Source organism: Fundulus heteroclitus, chromosome 23 (genome assembly GCF_011125445.2).
Source record: "Fundulus heteroclitus isolate FHET01 chromosome 23, MU-UCD_Fhet_4.1, whole genome shotgun sequence".
Taxonomy (NCBI): domain Eukaryota; kingdom Metazoa; phylum Chordata; class Actinopteri; order Cyprinodontiformes; family Fundulidae; genus Fundulus; species Fundulus heteroclitus.
Genome location: NC_046383.1, coordinates 1,335,875 through 1,353,463, shown reverse-complemented (window position 1 = coordinate 1,353,463; position 17,589 = coordinate 1,335,875).

Below are 17,589 nucleotides of genomic sequence, written 5' to 3'. Positions count from 1 at the left end.
CCCCATCATAATGAAGTGCTTCAAGAGGATCGTCCTGCAAACACTTCAAGGATGCCATCCCTGCTGGCCTGGACCACCTGCAGCTCACCTACAGGGAGAATCGTTCCACAGAGGATGTTGGCTCAATGGCAAGTCACTCAGCTCTGACTCATCTGAAGCATCTCAACACCTATGTTAGGATGCTATTCATGGACTTCGGCTCAGCATTCAACACCGTGCTCCCAGACATGTTGGCCCTGAATGCTGAACAACCTGGGAATATCTGCACAGATCTGCTCCTGGATCAGTGACTTGCTCACCAACAGGCCCCAAGTGGTGAGGATAGGGAAACACACATCTGCTCCACTGATCCTGTGTCCTCAGCCCTGCTCTCCTCACCCTCTTCACACACGAAGAGCAACACAGAGACAAACAGGACAAACAACCACTCACGTACACACTCACACCTAAGGACAATTTAGAGAAGCCAATTAACCTAAAAGTCATGTTTGGTTTTTTTTGGACTGTGGGAGGAAGCCGGAGTACCCAGAGAGAACCCACGCATGCAAAGTGAGAACATGCAAACTCCATGCAGAAAGACCCAGGGTTGGATATGAACCCAGAACCTTCTTGCTGCAAGGCAGTATCGTGCTGTAGGGGATGCTTTTCTTAAGCATGGAAAAGAAAGCTAAATTCAGGGCAGTCTTGGAAGAAAACCTGCCAGGTGCTGCAAAGTACTTGAGGCTGGGCTGGAGGTTCCTCTTCACCAGGACAGAAACTCCAACATACAGCCAATGGGACAATTGATTGGTCCCGCCATTCCACATATCCAAAGTTAGATCTGATAGGATTTCATATCCCTACAATGGAGATTTTGGTCAATAATTATTGCTAATGGGAAACAGAGTTTAAATAAATTCATTAAAATAATTGTATGGTACTTTTTGTTAAATCAAGCTTTAAAAAACAAAGAGTTGCAGTTTTTTTCTCACATGAGAAAATGTCCTTTTTAATGAGTGAGTAGTATGAATCCACGCCTCGTGTTAAGACTTCTCTACATTTCCTGTCTCTAACTGCAGAATCATTTAATTAAGTTAGCTCATTAGTTGTGTGTGAAGACTTGAGAAAGGAAACACCTGCTCATTTAATTAGAGAGCTGCAAAAAAAACAACACCACACTAAGGTGAAACATAGGAAATTACACTGCATAGTGGTTTCAAGACATATTCGTCTGTAATAAGACCGCAATAGTATAAAAAGTAAATATCAGCACTTATGCTTTTGTTAAACCACCAGCAGAGACTGGCTAGGGCTACTTTCTGGGACTGTAAATCAAGCGTTTCCACACATTGGCGCTCCACTGGAAAAATAATGAGGGCATATGTGAGGCCTGAGGCAGAAATCTCAAGGAACAGGAGAAGTGGCCAAAAGATACACAGAAGTGAGGGTGAGACAGAAGTGAAAGCAATGTAAGACTGCTGAGGGTCTCTGTTGTGTAGGGGCTGTTTTAAAGCGCATTAATGTTAATATGCTAGCATAATGTGTTCTAACAAATTTATGTTTTTGTATCCATACTTGTTTACCATGTATCTACATATAGAAGGACAGATAAAATACAGTCCCCGCTGTATTTAAATCATCGGGTCCTTCAAGGTAATCAGAAAAGGTGCTGAGTGGACACCAGAATTACAAGAGGGAATTTTTTATTCATTTTTCTAAATATGGTTTGATAATAAAATAAGGTGCTTCACTGTAATATGTAGGAGTAAAACAACCTTGATGATATTTCCTAACTGAGCTCTGTTGGAAAGAAAAAAAGCCAATCAGAAATTACCGTGTGCAGAGTTTATCTGTCTTTGGGGTATTCGACATCCTTGTAAAAAAAAAGGCCTTGATGTATATGACCCAATGATGAGTCTGACTTCTGAGTCTGACTTCAGTCTGCATATTCTGACTTCTGCCCTACCGGGTGAAAGCAAAGCTGTTAGAAATGTACCCCAAAAGAGTTTTACCTGCACAAATGCTCACCAAACTTACAAGGAGTATGAATACTTCTGCAGTGCCTACCACAAAGGTTAATCTACAAAGAAAGGAAGCCGCTGATGTGTCTTGAGGTCTTGGATTGTGATCACTTTGTGCTGCAGGCGATCATCAATCTAGCCGATAAACGACTCACCAGTGAGATCTGTGAAAACACACCTTAAGAATCAGAATCAAAATCTGCTTTTTTCACCAAGTTTATGGGTACAAACATTAAATTTGACTTCGGATTCCAACACTCGCATCGTGTAAAGAACTGGAAGAAAAGTAACAGGAAGCAGAATAGCAAACCACAATCTACTGTATAACAGAAAAGACATTTTTCAGGGAAAAAAGGTAAGAACAGGAGCAGTATGTACAAGAGAGGTTTTTTTCTACAGCAGAAAAGCTGGCTAGCCTGACTAAATGTTCATGAGAGTCACAGTCTGGGGATAAAGGCTCGTCGTAGTCATCAGTGCCCCGTAGCACCAACCGGAGGGTAAATAGTCTGAATAACCTGTGACCAGGATGAGTTGGGTCGAGAGCTATTCTACTGATCCTGGACCTGTACAGGTCATGAATGGATGGACGGTCAGTCTTGATCCTCTTTGCAGCTTGGATCTGTCAAGTTTTGTGGATGAGCTGAACCACACAGAGATGGATGAGAAGACAGACTGAATGACGGCGGCATGGAAGATGATCAGTAGCTCCTGACGAAGGTTGTTCTTCTTTAGTTGCCCCAGGAAGTCCAGTCTCTACTGGGCTTTCTTTACAGATGGTGTAAATGCGTGAGGTCCATCTCAGGTCCAGAGAGGGTGGTTCCTTGCAACCAGAAGTGATCCATAGTAGATAGAATATGCTGGTGAAGATTCTCAGTCATCCAGGTCATGGTCATTCCAAAAAAAAAGTAAAAAACAAAGCAACTGGACTTATTTTCCATAGTTGAAGACGTTGTAGAACATAGTAGAACCAATGTTGTTGAGGATAGTGAGTCCTGGATCAGCCCAATGGCAGCGATGTCAACAGCAAACTTCAGGAATTTCACGGACGGTTCTGCACATGTGCAGTTATTAGTGTAAAGAGATAAGAGGAGAGTCGAGAGGACACAACCCTGGGGGTCGCCGATATTGATTGTTCTTGGGTGGGAGAAGATGCTCCCCAGCCTCATCGGTTGCCAGCGCTCGGTCAGAGCTCGGAGAGCGACACTGTGAGCTGGCGAGCTTCTGGTGGAGGACGTCAGGGCCGATCGTGTTAAAGGCCGAGCTGAAGTCTACAACAGCATCCTGCCGTGTGTCCCCGGATGGTCGCGGTGGTGCAGGGGTGAAGTGTAGACCCAGGTTGACAGCGTCGTCTGCTGGTCTGTTTGCTCGGTACGCAAACTGCAGGGGGTCCAACGGGGCAACATGTCTTTCAGATGCTTTAGTACCAGGTGCTTAAGATGGCTTAAATAATACTTGAAGGTGCTCAGTTCAGTTAACCTGACTCCGCCAGATGGATTTGCTCCGCATATCCATCTGGAAATCTTCCGCTGAAGTAATTTTGGGAAGGGGCGAAAATACTGGTTAGCTGATTGGCCTATGTTGGTGATAGACGGGCCAAATAAACCAATCAGATCAACAAAGCATATGACGTAGTAACAGCGACGACGAAAACACAACCACAAGCTCTTGCCGAAACCAGCCGGGAGAAGAGCAAAAACATCTTTTCCTCTGAGAAAAGCCTCCAGAGCGGTGTTTTGCTCTTCTTTCAGTGAAGAAATACTCTGTAATTCCGATAAAATTTGCTCGATAGCCACGCTAACGCCAGTTTCATCGGCTGAAGCCGCCATGTTCTTTAGACTGAACTGTCGCGCTTCTCGTTGCGTCACACCTCAACCCGCCTCAAAGCCAACGCTGATTGGACGTTCGTTTGGTGAACGGCTCCAAATTTTCTTTAACGGAAAGTAGCCAGACTGCTCTGCGAGTGAAGATCAGGATGGTCTCACGAGGCTACAGTTCAGTTGCAATGATTGAAAATAAGGACAAATTACTGTGGGTAAAACTGCTGAACATCGTCTTTAAACATCTGTAAACTTGGTCCTATTACCACAATACAATAATATTCCTTCCTTCAGCCTGAGTCTGACTGAAGGGGTGAGGTCACGTTCCTCACACAGCTCTCACTGAACCCGTGTCTGATGATGGACGAGGTGACTTTTGGAGCGACTCGGGCCGGGCAGCGTCGCCCTCTGCCATCTTCCAGCACCTTTGGCTCACACATCACCGAGCTGGAAACCCAAGACCACGGGCCACAAAGGGCCCTGTAAAGCATCTCACCCTTCCCTCTCAGCATAGTAATTAACCTGCCTCTCACCTCCCTGTCCAGCAGCGTCTTCAGAACAGCTTGGCAATCATCAGACACTTCACACAACAGCCTGCGCTCGGGAACCTGACCCCCGCGGCTCCTTTTCTTCTTTTGTGACACTTTTCTCTGTGGCACTTCTCTCTGCGAATTATGGCAGCCAGCCATGCCTCGCACACGCAATGTCATCACAGTCCGTAATGCCCGCGTGTCTGAATAAAACCAGTTTGACAGATCAATGTGAATTAGTAGCTACTTCTAGGTGATTTCATGTGTTATTAAACGAGGCGGGGGGGTTGGGGGGGGGCTTCTTGATGTTGAAGTCAAACAACCGACGTCAGTAAATCACAGGCTCCGCTCTGTCCGAAAGGCAATTTTCAAAGTAAGAAAATATTAAAAACGTATTAACTTTTAGTGGACGTTCAGTGCGGGTCAAGAAATGGAAACCTAAGCGGCCAACACAAGCATGACTCCTTCTTTGGCGCGGCGCATGACAAAAGCAGCCCTTAAATCAGATGTGAACAACTTCTCCTTGTTCATCGTGCGGCCTGTCCACAACTCCGCGTTAAGTACGTTTGTAAGGGTGAGCCTTCGGGGGGGGCAGCGCGCAGCACCTTTTATTTCCATCAATAATTTCCTCCTCTTGGCTGATGACCGTTGAGCCCCCAAGCGCAGGCTGGTTTTGATTAACGCCGCTGCGTACAATAAGTGAGGCCCGCGGCGTTCGTGATGCTGTGATGGATATTCTGAAAAAAGTCACACCATCCAGGCTTTCCACACTGGCCACATTGTGTTGGACACAGCGAGGAATTGTAACGTCACCTCACATTATATCAGCGCTGTCGTGCTTCGCGACGTAACCCCTGCTACTTTTTTCCAACATGCAAGTTTGCTTACTGGCGAAAAAAAAACGGTGGGAGAACGCTGTCCGTTAGCGCCGAGAAATGGCCCACGCACTGTCGCTGCACATTTCTTTCAAACGCAGCGAGAAAAATCCCTCAATTTAAACATTTCTGCGCCCCTCTGTGGCGTGCCAGTCGCTCATTTAGCAATATATTGTTGTTGGCTGAACCGGTGGGGTTGTGTAGTGATTGGTGTCATGGTGCTTCGGCCAGACAGCTAGGGGCTCAATTCCTCTTGACAGCCAAAGTCCACCCTGCTGAGGTGCCCTTCGGCAAGATATGGAATTCCTTCCAGCTGCAGCGACGCGGGTCGGAAGCAGACTTCACCTGCGTTAAAGGCTGACGTGGCCTTATGAGAATAAAACCCAGCCATCTAACCCATCTGAAATAATACCAGAAGAAAAATAATGCTACATTTAGAAGAAAAAAAAAAGTTAGCCCACTAAAACAACTCCTCTGGTAAGTTTTCCCACAAACAAACGTTTCAGATTGTTGAAAGTGTTTTTGGCCTCGCGATAAGGCATAAAAACCCAGAAGTCTCTTTGTCAAACTGAATTTCCTGGATTTGTGTACGCGCCTAAGATCTCAGGCCTTTTTAAATCCAGACTTGTTTCCAGTCTGAGCATCCCGCTAAGATCAAACTACACAACATCAGCCTGACTGTCTGGAAGAAGGAAATGAGCGTGGGGTGCCTCTCTCTCGCGGCCTTCAGAGTGACTCTGTGGACATCTGAAGAGCTCATAAAGATCTACGATAAGCCGAACATGTTTTAGACATGTTCATTTACTGCATGTCAAAGGGCAGAGCAGTTAATCACACACAAACGTCTCTAAAAGCAGCTAAAAACTGGGACTACTGTATAATCCCATTCTATATTAGGAGCAAATCAAACTCCCTTTTAATTGTGCCGTCCCCCTCTGGATGGAAGAAGCGCTCCACACACGCGCCAGCACAATGACAGTAACACTGGAATCAGGATGAATGTCAGCGCGGTAGCCCGTCTTCCAAAGCTGTATTTCTACACTGCAAAACGGGAACTAAAAATAAGTAAAATTTTCTTGAAATTAGAGTATTTTTCCTTGATTTGAGCAGCTAAATAAGACTATTTGCCAATGGAATAAGCATTTTGCACTTAAAATAATAACAATTCATCTCCACCACCTTATTTCAAGTGCAGAATAGCTAATAATCTTATTTTAGGGTTAAGAATACTCATTCCATTGGCAAATAGTCTTATTTAGCTGCTCAAATCAAGGAAGAATACACTGATTTCAAGAAAATCTTACTTACTTTTAGTTCCCTTTTTGCAGTGTATCATGCTGTCACCTAAATGCAGTGCTACACAGAACTATTTATATCTGCTGAACTTTTTACATGTTGCCACGTTTCAACCGCAACCTTCAACGTGTTTTGTTGTGAGAAAAGGCAGCACATACGTGTCACTTGGTTTCAACCTTTTTTTACGGAGGAAAATCTGAAATGTGTGGCATGGACTTGTACTTCACTCCCTTGAAGCTATTCTTCATAGTCCCACCGTTTATTGTGATTAAGGTTCTGAGGTGTGTCTCTGCCAGAATTACAGATAAAAGGGGCTGAAACTTTTGTCAATTCGTCTTCTCAAAATAGCTCCAGCTATAATATTTGGGTCTGGGCTTTGACTGGTCCATTCCAACACATGGATATGCTTTTAACCGTTCAAATGTAGCTCCGGTTGTATGTTTAGGGTGCTGGGAGGTGAACCTCCACCCCAAGTCTAGCGGGTTTCTCTTTCACTGTGGCCCTGTGTTGAGATTCATCCAGTTTGCCAACAACGCTGACCAGGTCCTGCGTTCCTGCTAAGGAAAAGCATCCCTGCAGCCTGATGCTGCAGTCACCAGGCTTCATGATGGGGATGTTGTGGCGTTATGATTTGTGCCGTCTGCACAGTGCAGCACCGCCTTAGCTAGAGGGCTAACGTTCTTCCTGACCAGCTTGTTAGTTTAGATGGACAAACATGTCTCGGTTGGTTTCCAGTTATGCCATACTCTGGTTTCAGATGATGGATTGAACATTGCGCTATGAGATGTTATAAACTTGGGGTATTGTATAACCCAACTCAGCTTTAAACTTCTTTATTGCCGTTTGTTCACTGATGTTTTCTAACGAAACCTCTGCAATCTTCACAGAATAAATTGTTTTCACTAATAGACTTCTTATAGCACTTTGTTGCACCAGCTTTTCCTTTACTGATAAAGCTGAAAAGGGGGATGAATATAAATGCATGCCACACTCTTTATTATTTATTTTTATAAAATATAAATAAAATGCCTGTGATGGACTGGCGACCTGTCCAGGGTGTACCACCGCCTCTCGCCCATTGACAGCTGGAGATAGGCAGCAGCACCCCTCATGATTAGTACAAGGGATAGACGTGTTAGAAAATGGATGGATCGATAAATAAAATGCATTTAATGTCTTTCCTTTTCAAAAGTGTCAAAAGAACCAAAAGTGACTAATTTGTTTTGACCCATCGCAAAATACCACAACAAAATTAACTTAAATGGTGACATAATAAAACAGTGCACTGCTTATTGTTCTTTTTCTTGGGTCACAACAGACATCTCTAAAAGCCGTGTGGATGAGAAAAACATTTTCATCCCACAAAAAAAAATTAATGTTTTGATAGCTGACAAGTTGACATTGTAGAGATTCACGCAATGGGACACCATTGCCAAACACCTGGTGGAAAACGTTATATTCCCGTCCATTTTTTGCTCTTTGGGGGGAAAAAGCAGGTTAGAGAGAGCACATATTTTCTACACAGCTGAACAGATTTCTGCCCCCTGAAGCCTGTTGGGAAACGAACACCTGAAGCGATCACTCATTGATGTCCACAAACGGAGACGAGGCTGTGACACATGCCATCTTCACAGACTATTGTTTCTCCACTGAGGCCAGAAAGGGAGGCTCATTTTTTGAGGCTCTGCACTGAATGAATTTTCCAGTCAGATCCACATTAGGGTTCCACCCTGACGCATGTTAAATGGGACGAAATCTTCGGCTCAGATCGACGTATTATTGCCGCATTTCCACTCAACCAGAAGGGATAAGCTGTCTGTAATTTAGGCCGTGGGCCAGAATCTGTAGGACGCTTCCTTAAGAAGTTTCGTATGAACTGTCAGGGGGCAACTTTCTTCCACCAGGATAAGTTGCTACACATAGCAGTGATCTCAAAACACCAATGTTCCCACGTTTTCGCTTGCACATTAATAAGTTATAGCCGATAAAAAATCTAAACTGTGGCGCTCCGGTCCAAGAGGTCACGTGATTCGATTTTTGCTGCTCAGCCAATCAGATCGCTGTATTGTCAGCTGTGCGCGTTCATCAGTTCATCATGGCTGCGCTCGTAAGATGTTTGTATGCATTTGTTTCCAGATGAAGAAAGCCCAATAATAGCATTTTCTGGCGCCAGCTGGCAGAGATCTTGATGGCAAGAAAAAAATAAATAGCCCAGACCATCTGTCCATCCATCCATCCATCCATCCATTTTCTAACACGCTTATCCCCGCTGGGTTTGCGAGGTGCTGGTGCCGAGCTCCAGCTGTCAATGGGTGAGACGCGTTGTATAAACTCGTTGTGCCAAACGAGTTATCCCCTTCGGAATTTGTAGAATTTTGTATTGTATTTTTGAAATCAATAAAAGTTTTAACCTCCAGCTTTGTGAAGTCTAAATATTTTAAACATCACATTCTAGTAAAATGAAATTTATTTTTTTTAAACTCCTAATACGTTGTTCTATTTTTAAAAGAGACATATCTCGTTTTCTTAATACGGTTAATATCTCGATAAGGTTCTTGGTTGAATTAAAATCTTATTAAATCTGATAATTTTGGCTGTGCCTTTATTCAGTGTTCATTTGATCACACGTGAAATCCGCTTTATATAATCTATTCATGCGGGTTTAGCTACCAAAAAAGAAAAAAAGAGAACCAGCAGACAGCTGTGATGGACTTAGGAAGGTGGATTTTGGTTTCAGCAGACAGACATTCGACAATCTAATAACATAAAGCTAATATTTTCGTGACACATCTGGAAATGACCGTTTTCTTTCTCATAACGTATTATACTGGATGGATGGATGAACGATAATGTAACGACACCATTGCTATATTTCGTTAAGAAAAGTAAAACATCCTCATTTCCACGCCTAATAGGTTGGAAATGAGGCGGAGTTGACTAGATTCATTCTTCCAGCTGAATGCGCTCTTGGCGCAGGGAATACAAATTCTGGCGGGGATAAGTCGTTTGGCACAACGACACCTGTGCTATCCTAGCGCAGCAGGTCTTGGTGATATCACAGTAAATTGGGCAAAAGTCTGGACTATTTCTGCCCTGCGATGGACTGGTGACCTGTCCAGTTTATACAACGCCTCTCGCCCATTGACAGCTGGAGATAGGGACCGGCACCTCGCGAACGCAGGGATAAGCGTGTTAGAAAATGGATGGATGGATGGATGAATGGATGGATGGTCTGGGCTATTTATTTTTTTCTTGCCATCAAGATCTCTGCCAGGTGGCGCCACAAAATGCTATTATTGGGCTTTCTTCGTCTGGAAACAGACACAACAGAAACAACCATCTTACGGGCGCAGCCATGATGACGTGGTAAACTCGCTCAGCTGACAATACAGCGATCGGATTGGCTGAGCAGCAAAAATCGAATCACGTGACTTATTGGACTGGAGCGCCACAGTTTAGATTTTTTATCGGCTATAACTTCTTAATGTGCAAGTGAAAACGTGGGAACATTGGTGTTTTGAGATCACTGCTATGTGTAGCAACTTATCCCGGTGCAAGAAAGTTGCCCCCTGACAGTTCATACGAAAAGTCACCGTACAGATTCTGGCCCACGGCCTAATTACCAATAATACTCAATGGATTTTGGCAATCACCGTTGTTGCTCTAGTTAAGTCACAGACATACTTTCCTACCTACAGCATTATAGAAAAAGTTTTTTTTTTTTTTTTCAAAATATGATTTATTTTGTTGGCCACTACAAAAAAAAATATTTTGTTTTTCTTTTTGTTTGTTTGTTGTTGTTGTTTTTAAGTATTCAGAGAAGGATCACATGTTCTTTGTGGTTTTCATCTTGGAGCTCTCTCCAGGATGGCATCTTTGCTCCGTCTCTTTTTTATCAATGAATCATGACCACTGACCTTAATTGAGGAACGTTAAACCCACATTACTATAGATCAGAGGTTCACAAAATGGGTGTCGGGACCCCCCGGGGAGTCGTAAGACACCTCTTGGGGGAGTCGGTGATTTGATGCTGATGTGCTAAACAGATTTTTCTTACTTGTGAAACCAACTTTAAAGTATAACGTTACAAGATGCTCCACATTTCTCATTTGTATGCAGGTGGAAGACTGCACTTTTCTCTAAGAGTTCTTACAAAATATTACTTCATTTTCGTAGTTTTACAATTTTATTCTCAGAATTTCCAAAATAAAATAAAAGGTAGATATCCCACTTGCCAAAATGGGGCCTCAAGTCTCTTGCACTTTTATTTTGGGAGTCACAGACTGAAAAGTTTGGGAACCCCTGCTTTAGATATTGCTCTTGCTATTTATTTTTACCTCTTGAATGAGTTGAAAATGCCCTCTTGGAGTATTTTATGGAAGGCTGGTCACTAACTAAGGTTTGCCGGAGGACCAAATCCTTTAAGATGGCATTGTAACCTTTTCCAGACTGACATGATTAGTTTTACAGTTCCTTTTTAATTTTCTTAGTTCATGCCGTGTTGGTGTTGAGATCTTTTCGCCTAATTGATGTTGCCACACAGGCTCCATGAGTGATTTCTTGATTCTGACCATCTGGTAGTGATCAACCCTGGGTGTGAAAGAGAAAATGATCGAATTAATTAATAAGTCAATTTATGGTTTAACACTTTTTCTTTTACATAGGACCAGGTTGTTTTGGATAGCATTATTCCTCAATAAAAACAAGTCATCAAATAAAGACAGTATTTTTATTTTTCTCCAGTTATCCCTGAAAATTGAAATGAGATGGATTTTCTGTAACATGCAAGTTTGGCAAAAAAAAAAACCAGAAGAAATTCACGCAAGGAAGAATATTTCCTACAGCACTGCATGTGAAATATTCGCCTGTAATCTCACACTTTTTGGTGCCTGAAGGCTCTGCAGACGCTCTTGAGCTGCTTTTGTAAAGCCCTCTACGAAGTGTCATGATTAAATAAATGCTACTTTCAGGGGTTTGTAATGAATAGCACTTAAAACTGAATAGCAGCTGGATAAGGTTTGCGTGCGGCATATTTTGGGGGAACAATGAAGGAGGAATCACAAAGGAACTAGACAGGGAGAAGCAAAGGTGAGTGATGATCCTGTAATGTGGCTCCCGCTGCATCTTTTCTCGGCTCCCCTTCAACCTCTTTCTCCATATGTCTCAAAAAGGTACAGTAAGAAGTGACACCCAACTCTGTGTCCAACCTGCAGCTGTGTCGTTGTTTGACGGCGAGCACGGACTGAACTCAGGTGCTGAGAAGCCAGTGAGTGTTCAGGTGTGTGGTTGTATAATTACTGTCGCCTTTACAGGCTGACATCACTGTTTTTCCCAAACACTTTCATCTACGCAGTAACATCTGAGGACGTCCACGATGTCGGACATATTTATTTATCATCTGCTCATCTAGGAAGAGACATCATCCAACATTTTGTCATGATGAGCATCTTTCAAACTCTCTCCCAGTATCCCAACAAGGCCAAGGGCTAATGTTTGATTAGATACACAAAAGGGATTTATTTGTATACAGATATAAGAATGAAAATGATTTACTCTGAAATTTAAAAAAAAACATATGCCAACAGTACGGCAGTGTTATTATGATTATGCAGTAAAATTATTTCCGCAAAAATGGTACTACATTTCCGTTTATTAACATGAGCTGAGCAGGTTCAAAGCCTGATATAGGAAAGAGCAACAGCTTTGTTTACCAAAGTTTAACTGATTCAAGCATGCTGTCACCTTATGGTGTGCAAAAAAACTTTAAAATAAAGCAGTCTGTGATTGCAGTGATATGATCAAACGCTGGAAACTTTAGAATAATTCATCTTACAGTTAGAGGACATTTGTTCAGTCTAGAAACAATAAATTGTCACATTGCCACAGTCCAGGAGAGGAAGGATGCCGTCAACAAGATATAGACACGGTTTATTCTACAAAAGTCCAGAAAAGGGCCAGACACCGTGCCACAGATCCCACCCACTCGGACAAAACACTGTTTGTCCCACTTTCATCAGGGAAAAATTCAGGAACGTTAAATCAAAAACTAACAGACTTAAAAACAGCTTCTTTCCCAAAGCGGTGAGGGCTATCGCCCCCTGCTGAGAATCAAATAAACCACCAGCCCAGTTCAGTCTGTGATATGTTTACATACATGGTACTGGTCCACATGTTCTTGATCCAGTGGTCTTTCATATGCTAATGTCTAAGCATTTTATTGTCTATCTGAACGTGTATATTATCTATTAACAATTGCTCAGTATTTTCTCCTTTTAATAAGTCTTCCTCCTCCGCTGTAGTACAGCTTAACTTTAAACGTTGCCTCTTCTTTTCATATTGTGTTTCTGCATTCTTTTGAGGGTCTTCTCTGTGAATGCTTATTCTTCCTTTTTCCAATGATGTCTTTGATTCGCGTCTGTGTGTCATGCATGAACTCTGAGCCGGTGTTTCACCAAAATTTCATTAGGGTTAGATAATGACAATAAATCCTCTTGATTCTTGATTGCTGGCACTCCTCTGCATGATCCCCTTTTGGCAATAGGACAGTCGTCGCGTATAATATGTCATGAGATTGTTGAATAGGACAAGATTGTTGAATAGGACTGCATTGTGGAGCAGTTGGTAGCACTGTTGCAGCAAGGAGGTCCTGGGTTTGAATACCGGCTTGGGGCCTTTCTGCATGGATATGTATGGGATGATATGTTCTCTCTGGGTACTCCAGATTCCACCCAAAATTTAAAATCGTGACTGTATGGCTAATTTGTTTCTCTCAGTATGAGTGTGTGTAAGCATTTTTTTTTTTTTTTTTTTTTTTTTGGTCCAGTGTGTCTCTGTGTTGCCCAGAGATAGACTCATCCCCCAATAAGACTGAACATAAGGTGATTTCCTACACATTCATCCTTTGTTTCTGTTTGTTGCCTAAAAGCTTAATCATAATCATGTCTCGTTCAATCATAGGGTTAGAGCTTAGGTCTGTGTACCCCATTTTCCTGGTACCACTACCAAATAATTGATTAGCATGCAGAGAACTATTATGGAGCCTGGATGAACCTCAATTCATTAACTGTGAGTTTTGTAGATTGTTTTTTTTTTTTTTTTTTTTTACCTCCCCTACCATCCTGCTCACTTTGTGTTATGGTGGCTATAGACAATTGACCTCTGTTAGATGACACTCATATAAATACCATCACAGATAAACGATTCAATTCATGGCCTGTATTAGTAAATATGTTGCTAAGTAATAGCTGAGAATTTTAACTTAACTGTAGTGATGAAATAGAAAAAAACACTAAAATAGTAGCTGTAAATTTTCTAATGCTGAACCGGCTTGTGAAGCTACAACATTGATGGACTGAACGTATTCTGTGGAACTCTGAAATTGATTTAAAGACATTTTCATAATGCTTCCTTATGTGTAAGTAGTGTGACAATTCTGTGTTTTCATTACATTAAAACTTCCTCTTTCACTAATTTGCACAAAACCCGAGAACCTAGACGCCAGTTATTGGATCTTAAGAGGTATGTTGGTTGTAATATGCAATTCTGCCACTAGGGGTCTCCACAGTCTGCACGCTCAACCTTTAAATCTGCTGATTGAGAAGAAAGTAACATTTGTCCTTGGTAATCAGATCCCACCTGAACCACCGAGATAGAGGTGTGAACGGATGTAAGAGTGTTAGGATGGAGTCTCTTAGACCCTCTTTAGACGTGATCTAGGAGATTGATTACTGTTAGTTTGACTGAATTAAATTCAAATCGTGAAGAGTAGTAGCTGAATTTTCCCACAGCAAAATGTGATGTCCCTTGAAGCAGCCCAAACATCAGCAATTCCTTACGCTTGTTAGAGATTAACTGTTGAACATCAGACTACGACAATCCAATTGTCCTGTTCCTTATGCAATTTTACTAACATTTTTTGGAATCTCATTAACTTTTAAATGCAGATTGTACCGAGAAAGCACCAATGCACACTTTCTGGAGTGCGTCATTTCGGCTTTGTGTCCCCCTGGGCCTCATTTTCAGAATCTCTGCTTTCTCTGGCCCGTCTTCTCGCCACACCAGCAGGCTATAAATACGACCCCTCTGAACGGCCACATCCTTACCCCTAAAATAAATTGAGCGCCTCTTGGCTGGAACAGACACGGGGCACCTACTGGGACGGCGACGCTGCTGAACGCGAGCAGCAAACGAGACGAGCAGCGTTTTCGTTTCTTCAGCTTAAACTACAACCAGACTTCTTTTTCTGAGAGACACTGCAGAAAAAATAAAGAGAGCGATTCCCCTGAAGTATCTCAGGAACAGAGTAGTGCTGAACAAAGCGATGCCAGCTTTGGCCTATTTATGGCTCTAATTCTGCCAATCCGGTCACCGCTGGCTGGCCTCCGGTAACAGTGGATGGGAACCAGTGTGGGGACCAGGGGGGACTGGAGCTCATCAGAGAGCCTGACTCAGTCCTGCCTTCTCCCTCAGCCCTGTGGGTCTGGCACTCTTCACAGGTGGAAAACGGAAGAGGGTGAGTGGGTAATCAGGAGGGTGTTGGCCCCGGTCTGCCCACACAGAAAAAAACGAGAGCCCGGCCCACAACTATGGACCCCTCTTACCGGCTTGTCATGTGGTTTTTCAGACTGTCATCGCAGACTTTCATGCAATGAGAAACACAGACGGGTAAGAAAGAGGGAAAAAAGGAATCCAAAAGGGCATTAAGAGTGCTTTTCAAACAAGCAGGTCTCCAGAAGGAAGAGGTGATCTGGTTTTGGTGGACGACCAAAACACAGTCTGAGATCATAAGTGCTGAGCAAATTTAAAGTATTAGAGGACATAAAAAAAAACACATTTTGTCTCTTCATTTTGCGTCTTTGCTGGAACCTAAATGGAAAATGTGTGTAGAGACCACAAGCACACGGAGCTGACCTTTTACACGCATTTAACCGCTCTACTGAAACTCTTTAAAATGCTTTGAATCTGCGTCCCTGAACCTTACAGATGATTTTCCAAAAGCTTCTACCTAAGAAGTGCAGGCAGCTGAGACAGAGACCGAACACAGAAACCCAACCGAATGAATGTTTTTGGTACTTACATGAAACTTTAGCGTGAAGTTTGCGCCATGCTTGTCTTTGTTTTCCTGCCACAGAATGAGATTCAAGCTGCTTTGAACAGCTGAGATCTTCCCTGTCAGATGTAGTAAGAAACGGGACGGTCAGCACCCCAGAGTCCATAGATCCAGGCAGGTTAACCTAGAGATGGCTCAGCAAGATCCAGACCAAATTTTGCCTCTTCTGTTAAGGCTATTTTCAGGTGCTAAGAAAATTGTCATGTCCAGGTTGACCGAAAACGCTTAATCTTTCTGGTGTTTCCTTCTCATGTAAATTAGGCCATGAAACACTTTCCAGAGAGACAAGGAAACATTTTTATGAAAGATAAAACTTCAATCAGCTTATATCAGTGGTTCCTAAACAGAAGAGAATCCTGACCCCAATTCATGTTTGACTATACTAACATTCCTGCTAAGTAATAAAAAAAAAAACTTTGTAAAAGCATAAACAGCCAATTTAATCTTTTTAGAAATTGATTTTTTTTAAATTCCTTCTAATATCTAATAATAAATGTGATTAACCCTTGTCATGTTTGCTTTTTCATATCATCTCTGAAGAGGATCACAAAAACCCACACTTGTTCATTTGTGACCCCAAAGGGAGTCCCAACCTCAACTTTGGAAATCAAGAGCTTAGAAAATAATTTCCTTTTTTTCTTTTCTAGGAGCAAACTGAACAATGTGTTAGAATTTATGTATTATTTTATTCAAGCTTTTTTTTTTTTACTTAAATAAATCATCAAAAAAAATATCTAAGTGGTTACCAGCGACTACAATCCTTGATTGCATGTAGTTATTTTAATTGCTAATAATTAAGATACATCTCCAGACTCTCCTTTCCTTTTGTTAAGAGTGAAACCTTTTTTTTGTAAAGGAACCGTGTGATAAATTACGAGACTGAAACAGACATGCTATTTAATACAGAAGAACATGATGTATCCATTCTGCGTACACAGGTAAACAATGAAAAAAAAAAAAAAACACATTCCTATTTTGAAGTAAAGCCTGGTAGATAAATTCATCTGGACACCAATCACTCTTGACTTTTGCCAGTCCCTCCCCAGGAGTTGTCCTCGCTCCGATATTCTGCTGCTGCAGTTGTTTTCCTTGCAAAAACACCTGTCCAAACAGCAGCGAAGCCAAGAGCGGGTCTCTGCTGTCAGCGCCGGTGACAGCTCTTGACAAAAATTCAGCAGAGACGTTATCCTAAGACGTCCACTCAGGCGAAACAATACACATGTGCAGGAATGACCCCACCTGGGCCGCTTCACTCGCCACTGCGTCTCACAGTTGTTTGTGGTCAAAGACAGCCTCATTTTGAAGGCACCTGGGGGGAAGACGTACGTGGAAAATATCCACCGAAAAGATACCGTTTGTTTTGTTTGTCTCAGGGGTTCCAAATATACTTAATCCCTCTAAAAAAAAACGTCACGATTTCAGCGGCACTGACCCGGCCCCCCCCGAGCTCAAACCTTCCCGCAGTCGTGTGAGAGCAACAACATGCCGGACCCGCGAAGGTGATTAATTAATAAAACTTACAACCATTTATAAAGCTGTCTGTATCATCTGTCCAGAGTGGATTTAGGTGCTTTTTCAGTGGAGATTTACAGAACAAAGACCAGGTGCCTCATTAGCTACCAGAGATTAGCCAGGTCTGTGTAGACGAGGATCACCGAGGTGGTCAGGTTTCTGCCCCTCACGCTTAAATTTCATCGCGTGGACCTTTAATCTGCGATGCCCTCGTTGGCAACGGTCTAGAACCTCGTCATCCAATGCTCACATGAACCTCCTCCGGGGGCCTCTTCCTCTTGGATTTTGTTCTCTGCACGAGGTGAAATATTGCAGTGACGCCCAGCCCCGAGTCTGTTACAAGCTAACAAAGGCTGAGTAATGACAAAGTCTGCTCACCAGAGCTCGCATTGAGGACCGTAAAACTACACCTCCCAAATGAGCATCGCTCGCTGCTTCAAGGCTTCAAGG